This window comes from Magnolia sinica, chromosome 19 (assembly GCF_029962835.1).
Source record: "Magnolia sinica isolate HGM2019 chromosome 19, MsV1, whole genome shotgun sequence".
Lineage (NCBI taxonomy): Eukaryota > Viridiplantae > Streptophyta > Magnoliopsida > Magnoliales > Magnoliaceae > Magnolia > Magnolia sinica.
In genome coordinates, this window is record NC_080591.1 from 5,332,746 (window position 1) to 5,349,569 (window position 16,824).

At 40.5% G+C, this 16,824-nt stretch overlaps 1 pseudogene; it reads right to left on the bottom strand.

Annotated features, from left to right (window-relative positions):
• Window positions 1–589: 589 nt before the first annotated feature.
• LOC131234850 (putative phospholipid-transporting ATPase 9) lies at window positions 590–16,365 on the bottom strand (annotated as a pseudogene).
• Between the last annotated feature and the right edge of the window lie 459 nt (window positions 16,366–16,824).

A 16,824-nucleotide genomic window follows, 5' to 3' on the forward strand; every position in this document is an offset into this window, starting at 1 on the left:
CCATTCTTGCGTCCAAATGGTTTCTTAAACCCTATCCAAAGTGTTAAATGAGGCTCACATATCCTAAAGTGAGGTCCATTTGACTATGCCAACCATCTGATCAGATGCCTGAAATAATAAAAAAAGGCAAGCCAAACAAGCAATGATTAACACAGCTCACAATGATCAGATGGCACACTTCATTGATCAAACCTCCATGACCTCTGTCCATGTCCTACCACGTGATGGCCCGCCAGATCAATGGTCCAGATCACATGCATGTTTTCCACATGCACGACGGTGACTATGGCATTTCATTGAACTCCTACCAAAAGTAACAATAGACACTGTATTCCCATGCAAAGTTCTCAAACTAATTGTAGAAGAGATTGGAAGAAGACGAGAATCTGGATTATTTTTTTTATATATACATACCATCTCAGAAATCTTTCCTATCCTCAAAATAGAACAGAATGCACTTTCATTTCAATTAACATAAAATGAAATTCTCTAACCTGTACTCCAGAAATGCAACAGCCTGCTACATCACACCGGCCCATTTTCTTCATCACATTAAGCTACCAGCAATTGGTAAAGAACAAACACAAAATTCAAAGGGAGAGAAGAGAAAGGAACATCTGTTTTGAACTACCCAAATCTGGATTGGTATGTATATTTCAGTAATGCAAAGGATCATTGATGATTATGTAAATAAAAAAATAATAATAACAAGGCCATGAACGGCCAAGAATCAAAATTTACATTTGTTGGGGCCCTCTCTGCCCGAAACACCCACTTCCGAACTCAGTTGGGCGATGACCCTGGAAGCTGCTCTCATGAATTTGATCGGTGGACAATAGATGGCCCATTCTGTAACGATTGGAGGGTCACCATTGGCTCATTGTGGCCCATATTCAACAGCTGCAAGGGTCCTATCATTCTAATCTGTACTTTACCTGCCTATTTCCCTCACTTGTTCTGTTCTATTATGTATCCTCGCTCTCATGCTGGTCACCCTCGCTTCTGCCCGTGCCGTATATCCAACTGTTGTCGGCTGCAACGATCTCTGCCGCACCACCTTGCAGTATTCAGGGTCTTCGGCGTGCCCTTCGTATCTAATCCACTGTATCATCCCATGATACATTGGGAAAAACTGCATCTGAATGGCATTGTATGAGAAGTATGGCGTTGTATGAGAAGTATGGGACGAGGGCTGAGATCACCACAAAGAGTGTAATGAGCCAATACGATGGAGCAGACGCGCATGCTTCAATGAAGACCTTGTAGGCGGTAGTCGATATGGTAGGTGAGATTGCACCGTAGGTCAGAAGGAAGAGATACCACAGAATGATGCCACCCCATATGAAGATGTGTTGTATCCATGTGAAGTAGCTGACGGCGAGCACCATCTGACAGTTTACAACCCAGATGGTGCACGTGTACATCGTAGCCCCGAGGATTTCCATTCCGATGACCTCCCCGCCTTTGCGGAAGGCCTGGTGCTCCAGCGCATTTTTGCAGAAGAAGAAGATGATAACGGCACTGCAGATGCCGTTGAACATCCAGCCGAGGATCCGAAGCCAGCTGAAGAGAACGTTCTGCACGCCTTCTTGGTATAGAAGAGGGAACTGCATGAGGGGTGACAGTGATTTCTGAGATCCGGAACAATAGGAACATGTCATAAACTCGCATGCATAAATATACAAAACGTTCTTTTGGGGTGCATTCGGTTGCACTAATTTTGAAATTGCATGATAATTGGTGAAACCAAACGCACCCTTAAGCTCGAAACATCATCTAGATTTATTTATTTTTCAATTGATGATAATTGAGAATATTGATCGTATTAAAACATTGGTGTTCGAGATGTATTTCGAGCAGTCGTTGCAATCTTGAACTGTAAAGATTTCACATCATTTGAAAAATTGTACGCATCTTCAGGTACCCAGTTTGTACAGGTGCGACCCATGGTTGGGTGATCTAACCCCTGATCAGATGGCCCCACATTGGACATACCATACCTGAAGATTGGATGGTTGGGATCTTCTGATCCAGGATGCTTTTGGAATGGTCCACCCACAGATCAGAGTGGATGCAGATAATGGAAAAGGAGTGATTACAAAGAGTCTGTTACAACAAGCAATGATACACAAATTTCCAGTCTATGGATGTGGGGACGGCAAACATACCTTCAGACAAAACCGGGCAGCAACATCTTGGTCAAACACACCCAAAGCAAGCACGGGAAGCGACGTGAAGAAGACGTTGTAGAATGACATGTACCAATCATTGTATGAAGCCTGCCCAGAAAAGGATGCATATGCCCCAAACAAAAAGAGAGTGAAACCAAACACAAGGTTCTTGTAGAAGAAGTAGCATATCTGCAACACATCAGAAGAAATTCATCAAAACTCAATGCGACTTGCGAGAAAAAAAGAAAAGAAAAGATTTTATCTTATTTTTGAAATTCCAAGTGTTGAAGGCCGCACCATCAATGAGATTCTTCTGTAACACCAGTGTCCGTGCACAAGAAGTAAACGCTCCAGGAATTGGAACTGAGCAATCGCAATGTCACTCGACATGACAGCCTGAAATTGCATAGTGACCATCAGAGAACTTGAAAAAAGAAGCAAAACAGGATCTAGAAACTAATTATAATGGCGAAAGCAATAAGACAAGAAGCCCAGCTACTCTACATGGAGATTTCAAATCCTACTCCCACCACAAGTGCCAACAAGGTGTGTGAGGTGCGAGATCCAGGGCGTTCAACAGATGGGTCCTAGTGTGTATCAGTGTACATGATGTGGCCTGAATATCAGACCAGTCCAATCATCAGGTAGGCCATATGAAGTTATTTACCTGCATTCCTTCAACACCGCTTATCCCAATTCCAATATCTGCTTCTTGAAGCATGCCCACGTCATTAGCCCCATCACCAATGGCTAACGTCGTCTTACCGGTGCCAGTTTTAACCAATCTCGTGACCTGAAATTATTTCACATCAATTTTAGCTTCCTCAAGTATAATAAGCATCAACTAAAACAAAGGAAATTGTAAATGTATCAACTCACTAGTGCTTTTTGTTTGGGGGACGAACGGCAGCAGACAACAGATGCACAGGCAATTAACAGCTCTAGGAACATGTTCTTCACATCGTCCTCCAGCGCAAAAACAAGCGACTTGCCATCGATGATCAAAGCAAATGCACCGGAACTTCCATTTGCCGAAGTAAGCAGCGACTTCCCATCATTTATCTGTTGAACAACGCTTGCCTTTGATGCCTGAAAAGATAGACAATAATTCATGGATCATGAACTGAACTCATACCATATCGACGCTGCTACTGTAGTTGTAAGGGAACTAACACAGTTCCTCTCATAATTCAGACGAGTTCAAGACAATCAAAACTTTTAATATAGCCCATGTGACCAACCCACATGGAGTATGGGTGCAACTTAGTCAGGTTGGGTGAGGTTGAGGATCAACCCCACTCCAACCCCACAGTACCTACCTCAAGAGGACCCAACCCACAACCCGACCCAACTTGAATTCCAACCCCAACTGACCTAACCAACCCAACCTGAACCGACCCAACCTTAACCCAATATATGTGAATATTCCCAACCCAACCCGAATTCAAATCTAGTTGGTGTTTCCAACCAGAACCCAACCCGAAACCTTGATAACCCAACCAAACTCGGGTTGGGTCAATTGGGTTCGGGTTCCAGCCTTAACATGGAGAGGTGGTAGCTCACAAATAGGGGAGGGAGAAGTTTGAAAAATAAATAAAGAACAAGTCTTACATAATGGGTACTTACCCCCCAAAAAAAATCCATTCGACATGTATGTGAAACACATACAAATACAACAATCAGGTAATAGCCAAGGGTACTTAGAGGAATAAGTTACTGACTTATTGCAAGGGTATTTTAGTCAGTAGATTATCACATCACTTCATTATTATGCATAATCAGTGGGCCATAGACCACTTGTGGATAAGTCACTTCTCAAAATCATATAATCAGCCACACCTCAGGAAAGAAAAATCATATAGTCAGCCTACAAAAAGCACTGAATCTTGAATGCCCCAATGAAAATTCATGAAAAGGAAAGCCTGTTTACCTTAGTGATGGCACTCTTATCACCTGGTTTCTCTAGTTCTAGAATATCTGGTGTCTCCAAACTGATGATTATCTGCTTCATTCCTTGTCTCAACAAGCTACACGCGAAGCTGTAAAATGCAACTTGAGTCAGAAAATAGTTGTCTATACCGTTCTGCTTTGATAAAAAATAGCCTAATATTCTGTACAATTACAAGTACTGGTACAGATACAGGCATCTGAGAGTACCCATCTTCTGGTCCATTTTGGTCCATTTCAGCCAGAATGTTTTTTACTCAGATTTCTGGCAATCTCAGTCCACATTTCTCAAGTCTTGACACATTTGGAGGCATTTTTCAGTAAGGTAATACCCACCCAATCAAATGGGAGGGTTGAAAACATGTGAAATCCTCTATTGTGGATGAGAGGGTTTCCTGCTGTCTTCATTTCTTAAAAGTATTACATGCACCTTCCCCAAAACAGAAAACTTAAATGGCTGAAACACCAAAACGTATCATATGCATATTGGTAAAGAAGAAACGAAATGCCCGCTTGAAGGAATAAAAAACTACGATATCAGTCATATGTGCATATATCAGAAATGTACCCGATATTGATGGCGGTCTCCATCTTATCTCCAGTCAAGACCCATATTTTTATTCCGGCTTGTGCTAGCTTGTCAATGCATTCAGGAACCTGACAGACACAAGAGAAGAAAATCAGTTCCAATAAATACTCAATATCAAAAAGGTTTGCTCCGTTCGTTTATTGAAATCTACAACCCACCCCATTTTGCAGCTTATCCTCAACAGCTGTGGCACCAAGAAGGATCAAATCCTTCTCTATCTTCTCTATCACTTCATCAATCAGTGCGTCTCGATCTGCACTGACCGAGTTCTTGGCCTCATTGAATTCCTCATTGAATTGCCCGTATTCTCTCTCATCAAGTTCACGATATGCAAGCACCAATGTCCTCAAACCCGCACCAGCATACTCATTCAGGTGTTCCCTGGTCTGATCCTCAAACTCCCTTCCATTCTTTGCAAGTCTTTCAAACATGACACTGCACAGAAAAAATCTTTATAAGAATACAAGAGCTTTGAATCTAAAGTGTTAGATATAAGTGCTATATCGAAAGAACACTTTTTCATGTTTGAATGACAATGGTATGGGAGGGGCCACATTTTGGTAGCCTAACTCATTCATCTGACAGGCCCCATCATGGCATGGGCCACGCAGTAATTTCACCTTTATCAGACGATCCTAATTCCTAGCCATTGGCTTAGAAGGTCCGTTGCAAATGGACATTTACGACAACTGGACTGCAATTAACTGGTATCACCCGTCTGATGGGGCCGGCCATATGAAAAGTTATTGGGCTGAAGTGAACAAATTGCTCGATTGGGAATTGTATGATACTCTATTGTAAGAAATTCAATTCAGAAGTCATAACTAATGTGTTTTCTAGTATTTAAAACTCAAGTAAGCTTCAGGAACCACTATTAGCTTACAGACCTGTCGGCGCCTTTGCAGAGTAGCAACAGCTGGCCCTCCTCATTTCTTACTATCATAGACATCCGTCTTCGGGCACTATTAAACTCTAAGAAATTCAAAAGTTTATAAGACCTGCAAATGGGGAAAAAAAATTAAGGTGTCAGTCAGACAAACACTACTAAGCAAACAGGAGAAATGCTAAGCCCGCATGCCAACCTGGCATGGCGGGACATATGAGCCATGCAAGAGGCGAAGTGGGCCCGATCATGCAGTTGACCTGGAACAAAAATCAGGCAAGTACACTCACTAGGTGGGCCATGGGCATATTGTTGAGGGTCAAATATTGCATATTAGACCCCACTAATTACCTGATTTTATGAATTTGATACTGTTTAACAGCCTGTTTTAATCATGTTTATGTTGCAAGGTGGATTTATAAGCGTGGACTGAAAAAGATGTTAAGTGCGTGGATTTGATGCTCATAAATCACCAAGGCAAGGGACAAACCCTAGGGGACCGAGTTCGAAGAATTTACACACCAGAGATCTGAGAAAATCACGTCATTCACGTTAAACGGGCCTGAAAATCGTCCAAAATGCAAGATCACGGGGTTCTCACCATCTGTTCGGCTCGAGACTTTATATATGGCCTGATGACCATAAATTAATCGTACACATCAAATTTCAGCCATTGGATCCTTGTGGAAGTAACCCAATGGACAGATCAGCCCATAAATCACTAATTTGGGGCCCACCTGATTTCTGGATATGCCTCAGTTTTGGACCCAACCCCTTATACTATGAGAGAAGATGAATGTACGGTGTCGATTTCCCCAAATACACCTCAGTGGATCCCATACGGAAGGCACGTGCACATAATATACGGACTCTTGAGGTGCACTGAACCAAGGGAGTCGGTCAGCTTACTCCCATTCAAAAACGGAAACTCCTGTTTCCGCACTGACGTGAAAACCGGACGCATGTCCCCCTTGCGGACGCTGATTCACGTTGTGGGCCCCATCCATTGTCCATATAGACAATCCAAACCGTCCATGAGAATCACTAGGCCTCTATAACTCAGGCCTAGGTGGAGAAATTTCAAAAGGTATTGGAGATACTTTTTGATCGTCCAAAAGCAAGACGGACGGCAAGAAGATCTAGTACTAATGGACCACACCAAAATCGAAGTTTTGGGACGTGCCTACACAAGAGAGATTAGTTAGATTTTAGTTTCTTTTATTTTTTTTTGTTTTTTTTTTTTGTTTAAGAGTTAGCCGCATCATGGCGGGCTAAACTTCTTAGCTAGGGCTAAGAGGTGAAGATTGTGGCGTGATGGAATGATCCTACGGTTTTGATTCATGTTGAACTTGTTATTGATTGGTTTGATTTTAAGGAAGGCTTTAGTTTTTAATGGTTTATTGTGACTGATATTATAGTAAATTTGCAATGGCTTGAGTATTTCCTTTTCATTATTCTGATTATGCGGTTAGGATGCCCTGTTGTTCACCATCGTCTCCTGAGCATGGTTGGATGATGGAACTCTTCCTGACATTCATACATCTCTCTGATTGGCTGTGGATTAGTTTAATTCTGTTGTTTACTTTGTCTCATGGGCATGGTTTTGTGATGGAATCTACTCTAATTTACGCCCGTCTTATCTCTTGAAAACTAGATCAAAAGAAGTTTAGATTTGATTTTCATGGTATATCTTCCAACTGGATGAAGATGGGACTCGAAGTTCAGTTGAGATCATGAATCAGGCGTAGATCTCCCTGATCTCTACAAGTGGATCCTTGGCACCCTAGTTTCCTACCTTTGAATTTCCACAAGTTTTAGTTAAATAAATTCACCATTATTCCCTCATATCCACTCTATTTAGATTTCATCTCATTCTAGTTCTAATTCTGGTTAGTTTCAGATTTTGTACAGGTTTCAGTCCCTGTGGATTCGACCTCGGTCTCACCGAGTTTATTACTATATCACAACCCTATACTTGGGGAGTGAATAAGTTTTTGGCGCCGTTGCCGGGGACTGACGGTTACGTTTTTCTGTAATTGACTAGTTTTAGAAGTAGGTTAAGATTAGGATTTTCTATCTTTAGGTTTAGATTTTTCTGATTCTAGAAACTAACTTGTTTTCCTGTTTTGTAGGACCTTGACATAAACTTCTAATTTGGTAATCTCTTTCTAATTTCTCTCCCTTTTCTATTTTTAGAATTAGGGTTTTAGTTTTAGAAATTTTCTAATTCTAAGCTTTCTTTTTTAGAAATTTTCTATTATTTTATTTTATTTTAGATTTAGATTCTTCCTTTAAGTAACTTTCTAATTCTAGAAATCTTTTAATTTTAGAAACTAACTTTTTATTTTTATTTTTAGAAACTTTCTGACTTTAGGATTTCTATTTTTAGAAACTAATTTATTTTGTTTTCTTTTGCAGAATTCTAACATAGGAACTTCCAACCTTGTAACTTCTTTCTAATTCTTTCTCTTTCTATTTCTAGATCTCTTATTTTTATAGGATTTTTTTTTTCTTTTATTCTTAGGATTAGATTCAGAGTTAGAGTTTCACCATGTATATGCACAAGTGGGAACGTCAGTACGCTGAGAAGAATAACATATATTGGGATGATGAGGATAGAAATCAACCTATCATTGAGAACCGACCGGAATATAAAGATCCACCGGTTAAGAAGTCCTTACGTGATCATATGCAGGAGAACAATTACACCCCACGGATTAACAAAACAGTACGTAAGTGTTGGAGTTATCATAACTATGGGAGTGAGAATTATTATCACCCATCCGATAAAAAGAAAACAAAGCGTGATTATATTATAAGTGATAATATGTATTACCAACCATCAAATTCTCCCACATATGATCCGTATGACTATGATCAGTGGAAACATCAAAATTGAAAAAATGAACCAACAACATATTATAGTGATTATTCTCTTGGATCCCCTACCTTTGAGATCCAACCAGAAACGATCCAAGAGGATTCATGTTTGGATATCATGGAAAATCGAAAACTATTCAACCAACATGTTGCGGACATGATGAAATCATTAGAAGCAATTGAATCACACCTCAATGAGAGGAACAAGGCTAGTTTACCTCAGCCTCAACCCAATCTAGAGAAACAATGCGAGGAAAGTGATCCTAACTTACTTTTGAAGAATTCTGGAATTTGGAATGAAAAGTTGGATTATGTTAATGAACATATGGTTCAATTTCTCGATGAGTCGATCTCGATGACTATCCAAAGGAATGATCAAGAGACGTGGGTGTTTTTCAAATACAATGATAATGACACACTTCACTCACATGACACACTTGATTTCAATGATGAGGGAGAGGATAGTTTATTCGAACCTCAACCCAATGTAGGAATAGAATGTGAGGAAAGTGATCCCACCCCAAGTGTGCACTACACAGAATTAGACGATGATGCGTATTGGGATGACTATTATGAACGTGCAGCTCAAATTCCCCTTGAATCAATCTCAAGATTGATCCAGGTTAATGATCAAGACGTACACGAAGTGGTCAGTCATAATGAGTCACTCATCTCACCTGACATGTCTGATTTAAAAGTGGAGAATGAGGCCCTTACAACCGACCCTTCTAACTCTTGTGAAACATGTTTGGACCACTCCTCTGAATCAAATGACGAAATGATTCGGGAAATGGACGAGTTGCTTGATACGACTCTGGAATTTGAAATCACCCAGTTGAGGCCACCATCTGAACTGTCGAGTTTTGACGATTCAACGCCTCGATTAAGTAGTTTCAATGAACAGAGTAATCACATTGATGCTTCCCCTATTGATTTTCAATCTGCTTGTACAGGACTTAAGCAAGAGAGCGTACCTCCATCCACTTTCAAGGATGATGGATTCCTTGGGCAGATCATCACGAGCTCTAACGTGGAAAACAAGTCACTCTCAGCCGAATTCCCCAACTCTTTAGATGATTGCTTGACACACTTGTCAGATTCAAACAATCTTATGATTAAAGAAATAGTGGATTACTCGCAAGAGAATATCTCGGTAGTTGTTACTAACCAAGAGAACCCTTACTCTGAAGCCCCTTCTTCCACGGATCCTGACTATTTACCATTAAGAGAGGAGGAGCTAAAAATTGAACCGAAGTCTGAAACTTCGGCATGTGTTGAGACTACATCACTTTCTGAGAAGTTTTCTTAGTTTTATTTACCTGTAGTATCTGATTCACCATGGGATACTAATTTTGAAACTTTTTTTGTCACAGGTGAATCATATATCCTTCAGATACCTCAAGCGTTTCAACGAAATTTTTTTAATGAGGTACATAAGTTCCTCTGGAAAGTCATGCTCCAGGGCTTCCAAGCCTATTGCAAAAGGGGCTTTTGGATGATCCTGTTGAGGAATTTACTGAGAAACTTATCAAGATATTGGCCGAAAGAGGAACCTCGCGGCGTGACTCAGTAGTTTTTCCCTGCTTTCATAGGACTAGGGTAGTTTGCTTTATGTTGTTATAGGATAGACGGTTTCATGCCATTAGGTTAGTTCGCTTCCTGCATTGTTTTAGGATAGTTTGTTTTCGTGTCTTCACTCTCATACTGATCGGCTTTCATGCTGTGATCTCTTGGAAAGTCTCTCTTGATTCGTTATCCAGGTATTATCTTCCCATCACTTCTCATTTACTTTCGTTGTCCCATGTGCATTGCATACTCATATATCTTTTACATTGAGGACAATGTAGATTTTAGGTTGGGGGTGGGAGATTAGGTTTCCTAATCAGTGTTTTCTTGGTCTTAAGCAGAAATTGTAAAAAATTTTAAATTTTTCTAGAATTTCCTGTGAATTCGAAGTGATTTTGACAGTCATCTTGGATTTAAAATCACAAGTGATGTTGGTAATTTATGACTCTTGGATTCCGTTTTTTATTAGATTTCACAGTTAAGTTCAAACTGTTAATCCATGATTAGAGGTTTTAAACATTGATTGAGTCATGATTTCATAAGACATATGTCGCTTGCACATTAAGGTTTCAATTTGATACTGAAGGGTTAACTTGGTAATCACGGGAAATTTGCCCGTCATGATCAATTGAAGAAAAAGAAAATACCTAACAAAAAAAAAAAAAAACCAGATACCTTTGTAAAGGGTAGGGCGAATAATCTTCACGATAGGTTTGATCCTTGTAGGTGTAGATTTAATTCCCCATGGATGATATGTGAAAAGGGTTGGGTGTATAGTCTTCACCATAGGTTTGCTCCCTATAGGTGAGGATTTGATTCCCCTTCTTGGCGTTACTTTTAATGGAAAAATCAAAAGCTAGAAGAAGAAAAAGAAGAACTGTAAGGCAAGTTCTGGCTTAGGTTTTGGTTGTCCTAAATGCACATTGGATCGTTAATGTAATCATGGAAATTGACAATTGGATCTCTTAATGATGGTAAGCTGAGATTACACTATACACCCACGGGACTCAATGTTTAGAATTTTTCTGATTGATAGATTAAAATTTTGAAATTGACTATGAAGTTTACTGTGCACTTGAGTCCAGGAAAAAATAATGCCCAATATTTATGAATATTAGAATTCTAGTATTTGGATTGCTTTTCAAAAATCACTCGAGTTTATTGAAATTGTCTTGTAATTCTCAACTTATTTTTCGCATAATTTGCTCGAGACTAGCAAAATGCTAGTTAGGGGTTGTGTTGAGGGTCAAATATTGCATATTAGACCCCAGTAATTACCTGATTTTACGAATTTGATACTGTTTAACGGCCTGTTTTAATCATGTTTATGTTGCAAGGTGGATTTATAAGCGTGGACTGAAAAAGATGTTAAATGCGTGGATTTGACGCTCATAAATCACCAAGGCAAGGGACGGACCCTAGGGGACCGAGTTCGAAGAATTTACACACCAGAGATCTAAGAAAATCACGCCACTCACGTTAAACGGGCCTGAAAATCGTCTAGAATGCAAGATCACAAGGTTCTCACCATCTGTTCGGCTCGAGACTTTATATATGGCCTGATGACCATAAATTAACCGTACATGTCAAATTTCAGCCATTGGATCCTTGTGGAAGTAACCCAATGGACAGATCAGCCCATAAATCACTAATTTGGGGCCCACCTGATTTCCGGATATGCCTCAGTTTTGGACTCAACCCCTTACACTATGAGAGAAGATGAATGTACGGTGTCGATTTCCCCAAATACACCTCAGTGGATCCCATACGGAAGGCACGTGCACATAATATACGGACTCTTGAGGTGCACTGAACCAAGGGAGTCGGTCAGCTTACTCCCATTCAAAAACGGAAACTCCTGTTTCCGCACTGACGTGAAAACCGGACGCATGTCCCCCTTGCGGACGCTGATTCACGTTGTGGGCCCCATCCATTGTCCATATAGACAATCCAAACCGTCCATGAGAATCACTAGGCCTCTATAACTCAGGCCTAGGTGGAGAAATTTCAAAAGGTATTGGAGATACGTTTTTGATCGTCCAAAAGCAAGACGGACGGTGAGAAGATCTAGTACTAATGGACCACACCAAAATCGAAGTTTTGGGACATGCCTGCACAAGAAAGATTAGTTAGATTTTAGTTTCTTTTATTTTTATTTATTTTTTTTGTTTAAGAGTTAGCCGCATCATTGCGGGCTAAACCTCTTAGCTAGGGCGAAGAGGTGAAGCTTGTGGCGTGATAGAATGATCCTACGGTTTTGATTCATGTTGAACTTGTTATTGATTGGTTTGATTTTAAGGAAGGCTTTAGTTTTTAATAGTTTATTGTGACTGATATTACAGTAAATCTGCGATGGCTTGAGTATTTCCTTTTCATTATTCTGATTATGCAGTTAGGAAGCCCTATTGTTCACCATCGTCTCCTGGGCATGGTTGGATGACGGAACTCTTGCTGACATTCATACATCTCTCTGATTGGCTGTGGATTAGTTTAATTCTGTTGTTTACTTTGTCTCATGGGCATGGTTTTGTGATGGAATCTACTCTAATTTACATCCGTCTTATCTCTTGAAAACCAGATCAAAAGAAGTTTAGATTTGATTTTCATGGTATATCTTCCAACTAGATGAAGATGGGACTCGAAGTTCAGTTGAGATCATGAATCAGGCGTAGATCTCCCTGATCTCTACAAGTGGATCCTTGGCACCCTAGTTTCTTACCTTTGAATTTCCACAAGTTTTAGTTAAATAAATTCACCATTATTCCCTCATATCCACTCTATTTAGATTTCATCTCATTCTAGTTCTAATTCTGGTTAGTTTCAGATTTTGTACAGGTTTCAGTCCCTGTGGATTCGACCTCGGTCTCGCCGAGTTTATTACTACATCACAACCCTATACTTGGGGAGTGAACACGTATGAAAAAGGACTGTTAAAAAAGAACTGCAAACAGTTCGCATTCGATATACACATCTGGCCTGACCGATGAGCAGACGGTTCTGGTTTTGGGTCAGGTCATTGACACAGTGGCGTCCACCTCATGCACAGAATGGATCTGCCACATGGAGACATGCAGGTGAGTTTAGAAAAACTAAACAAACCACATACCAGAAGAACAAAAATCTGACCTTTCAACTTTCATCCCGGACTCAGGATCTAACTCATGCAGCGAGATGCCTGTTTGCGTCCGCTTGAAAAACTCAAAGCCGAGCTCTCTTGCTGCAATCACAAAGGCCGCCTCATCAGGCGATTCAGCTTCATACGAAACTTTGCCTGTCACTTCATCCATTTCTGGTATAGCAGTATGGCATATCGCCAACACACGAAAGAACTTCTGAAGGACATCATTACGAGCCTCATTGACCCAACGCCCATTCATGACCCGTTCATCCTTCAAAGCAAAACCTTTAACCAGTGGTTTTTTATCCACATGTTCCTCATCATGCTCCCCATTTTCAATCTCTTGAGCCAATGGTGATCCTTTCCTTCTAGCCATGGCCCGCTCGACCTCTGTTACCATACGACCATACGCTGTTCCAGCCACAGAACATTTGACGAATTCCATCGAGTTGCAGGTCAAAGTGCCGGTCTTATCCGAGAGAATTGTGTCAACTTGACCAAGCTCCTCATTCAAGTTCGATGTGCGGGCTCGAGCAGGCTTGTCGGTTTCCTCGTAATACATCTGCACATCTTGGTTGATGAAGATGCTCTGCAAAACTTTGACAACCTCTATCGATACATACAAAGAAATGGGAATCAAGTACCCATACAGCATCATGGCTGTCAGGAAATGCAAAATCGCCGCAATAGTGGCTCTTTTAGGATCAAAGAAAATGGTGGTATTGTTTGGTCTAAGGTACCATCTTTTCATCTTGCCATTTTGAAGATCCTCTCTAGTCGCAATCCCAAAGACAATGGATCCAACAGTGGATATCAATACCAAGACGGAAAACAGGAAATAAATAATTTTGTCCATCTTCCTCTCGATGTTGCTTCTCTTGGAGGGCGGGTCTGTGGAATTTTGAATAACTTTTGTGTCATGGCCAGTAAAGATCACAGCCCCATAGATGTAGTCCGTGTTGCGGAGCTTCGAGTCCCTAAGAAGAAGCTGCTGGGGCAAAAGCGGGTACCGCTGATCATCGAAATCCATGCTACCAACAAAAGAGTACAAATTTGCATTTGGGTCTTCGCATTTAACTAGAGCTTTGAAATTCTGGAAGCTGGAATCATCATGTAAGCCCGAAGTCACCTCCAACGCCTGCTTCAGTTTCAAATTTGTCTCACCATCAAGATTCATGGTCTCGACATAGCAGATAGCATCATCATAACTAGACGAAAGCAAGACAAGGTCGGCAGGAAAGAAATCATCCTTCTCCACCTTTACTATATCTCCAACTCTCAGATTCTTCCATTCAGTGTAATCAAAATTGCCATCTCCACGGTGCACTTTAACCTTCCGATTGTTCACTTCAATATCCTGCAAACATTTCAACAGATCAAATTGCAGACCTCAGTCCACTGCCACGGTAGAACATCAGAATATAGAAATAAGAAGTCCAGATCAGGAACCAAAACATGCATCAGGAAGTCCATCGATCTGAATAACAAAGACAGGTACAGTCAAACACTCAATTAGCCTTTTTAAAAGACACCTTCTAGATTTACAAACAGAATAGCAAGAGATTAATGCCTTGCCTTTGATTTAGAAAGGATTCTAGCCATCGGATATTCTAATTAATATATAAGAAGATGCAGACTTTAGTCTACTTATCTCTTATCTGTCACGAATCAGCCAACTTGGGACGAGCTTCATGTGGTAATTACGTTTGTTTTAATTTCAGTTGATTGAAATTCCCCAAACAAGCATCAATAACTAGAAAAATTCTCCATTTTCACTACAGATAGACTAAAGTGCATTGAAATAGGCGGCAATAAGATAATAAGAAAGGGAATGGGAACTCACCTGCCTTTTCCGTCTCCAATCTTCGACAGCCTCTTTGGCCATCGTTGCTCCGATCACGACAATCAAAGGGAGGAGAGCGCTGTCAGCACTGTAGGGTGCGAGGGGAGTGAAAGCCAGGCAACCAGCGACCAGGAAGTATACGTTGGCCACCCTCCGGAACTGCTCAAATAGAGATTTGGGGAAGAAAGTCGCCAGCGTGTACTTGGTGGTCGACACGTAATTGTCATTGTAGCTGCATAATCCTGCTTCAAAGCATTCTGGGTCGTTGCAGACGACAACCCACGAGAAGCCTGGACCGCCAATCCGCGAGTGGTCTTCCTTGAATAATGATAAACCGCAGGAAAAGGCATAGATCTTACTGAACCGGAGTTTCCTTCTCCTTCCCCCATTCATCCTTACCACCAGCAATTCAACCCCAATTAAAGAAGAGTGATAAGACCCAACAAACGAAATGCAACAGCTCCTCCTTCAACAGCAAAAGCTTTCTTTAGAATGCAGCTTCCACGATTCCAAAAGGGCAGAGAACACACCAAATCCTAAAATCAAAACCCACAAAAATCCTAGAAGAAAGATAAAACAAGAAAAAACCCAAATTACCAGCTTCAATTCGCCATATCCACAAACCAAAGTCGTGCAAAAGACAAAGACCAATTCCTCCAACAAAAGCCCACAAACACAATTTCAAAAACCATAAGAATATCCAAAAATCAAAACCTAACAAACTGAAGCCTATAAACAATGGAAATCCAATTCCAAAAAAAAAAAAAAAAACCAGGAGTCCCTCCTCTCAATCTCATACTTCTCTACCAACAAAGAATCACCCTTTTCTAAGAAAAACCCAACGACCAGACCCTCCTCGATCTCACGACCCACCCCTCAAAATCCAAAATTTCTCTGTACATTTCACCCTCCCAATGCCTATGAAACACCATATGAGGCTGAGAAAGCCCCCTCTTCTGATTATTTCTCTTGAAAGCTCCCACATGCCCTTGAAACATTGAACGTAGACTTCGATCTTTCCTTTGACATGCAGCCCAAACAGACGAAAAGAGCATCGGGGCTACCGGTTTCGGCCCCGAAAACGATCAGAAAATGGGAAAAAAAAAATCGCGGAAATTTTCAAAAATACGAAAAATCCACTTCTAGAAAGTCAATCTAATTGATATGCAATTGCTGCAGCTGTTGGATTTCGATTGAAATTTCCTCTCTCTCTCTCTCTCTCTCTCTCTCTCTCTCATAAGCTTCTTGCAATGAGACAATTGAAATATGCATATAAAAACACATTTTCACAAACGTTCGTTTTTGTTTTGTTTTTTTTTTTTTTCTCTCTGATTATTGATTATTTAATTGTAATTAGTATAATCTGATTTTTTAAATCTCGGGTTTGGTAAAAACGGATATTCTGTTTTTCCATTTCCATTTTTTTTCTTATTCCAGAAATGGCTCTGTGTTTCTCATCCTTGCTTGCGGATGTCTTTCCTTCTTGTTTGTATATTAATACAAGGTTAGTTTTTTGATACTCTGGCAGAGAATGGCACTTGAGGCACGACTAAGGGCCCGTTTGTTAAATCTGAAGTCTGAAGCCTAGATCTGAAATCTGAATCTGAAGTTTGAATCCGAATCTAAAGTCTGAGGCTAGAACAACCTGTTTGTTAACTACGCACGCATTTGCCCTCTCTCCGTAGAAAACAGTCGTGATTGAATGCCTACCATTAAAAACTTAATAGATTATACCAAAATTTATCTGCCATCCAACCTGTTGATAAGGTCAAAAAGACTTAAATGAAGAGACCACACAAATATCATCTTAATCCAAAGCATTTGTAG